The 912-nt window shown below is 43.9% G+C and overlaps 2 protein-coding genes across 5 annotated transcripts in view; both read right to left on the minus strand.

Annotated features, from left to right (window-relative positions):
• si:dkey-81h8.1 (uncharacterized) overlaps positions 1–912 on the minus strand; it is a 20,170-nt gene that overhangs the window by 7,864 nt on the left and 11,394 nt on the right. The gene's annotated exons all lie outside the window — the stretch shown is intronic.
• Positions 457–912, minus strand: part of sema4ab (sema domain, immunoglobulin domain (Ig), transmembrane domain (TM) and short cytoplasmic domain, (semaphorin) 4Ab) — a 42,642-nt gene continuing 42,186 nt past the window's right edge. The window contains exon 16 of the transcript XR_004335051.1: positions 457–912. This exon is cut by the window's right edge and continues 607 nt beyond it. The gene's annotated coding sequence lies outside the window, so the exon portion shown is untranslated.

Here is a 912-nt window from a genome sequence, read left to right on the forward strand (position 1 = left end):
CCCACAGAGCAGTTTGTGCTACATGTTTCTAATAGTTCTCCCAGTAGTCTCTTGCTTATAGAATGAGATATGTCTCATTAAAGGTGTGATATGTAATATGGGCAGCAAGTGTTTAAAATAGTGCAGTACAAATTGAAAATGCTGGAGAGAGTTGTCTCCCCCGCCCCCTCCTCCCCAGACTCAAAGAGAGGTTGCCAGGATGAGACCTCCGCATCCACAACAATGTTGCTAGACGCTTGTCTCACATAGCGGAGTAGCTAATGTTAGATGATGGCCATTTGTTATAAAAGCTCTGTACCCAACTGATAGACACACTCTTTGGGCTTAGAATTACGGTGAGAACAGCTAAGATAACACTACCTCGTAGTCCCCTCCACCCGACTGAACACACTTTATTTTGGCTTACAATTACGGCAACAATTGCTAAACATACTGCAAACTCACGGGCCTCTCTTCCCAATTTACAGCCCCTCTCTTGGTTTAAAATAACTCATCGTTGTGGGCTACGGCCGCTGAACAGACTACACGTTGTTACCAGTCGTGGCCCGCTTGACTTGTTTGTCTGCTGCCTTCATGGCTGTACTGTAACGTTGTAGCTGTTGCGTGCTGGGTTTACGTTTTTACAGGTACAGTATATCTGGCAACCCGGCCCGGCTGTCAAACTGGGCCGTTGATAACACACAGGCCAAAACACAAAGAGAAAGTCTGTCACGGAACGGAAATTTCAAAAGGAGAAAATACTTGCATTAGCATTGTTGTCAGAACGAGTCTTTCAACTTAGCATGCTTCCTTAATATCTGATGACACATGGGGGTCATTTTTGGATTTATTACAGTAAATATACTAGATACTGAACCTTTAAGTTTGTGTAAACAGATTGATAATGTGTGTGTGTGTGTGTGTGTGTGTGTG

Source organism: Etheostoma spectabile, chromosome 14 (genome assembly GCF_008692095.1).
Source record: "Etheostoma spectabile isolate EspeVRDwgs_2016 chromosome 14, UIUC_Espe_1.0, whole genome shotgun sequence".
Classification (NCBI taxonomy): Eukaryota; Metazoa; Chordata; class Actinopteri; order Perciformes; family Percidae; genus Etheostoma; species Etheostoma spectabile.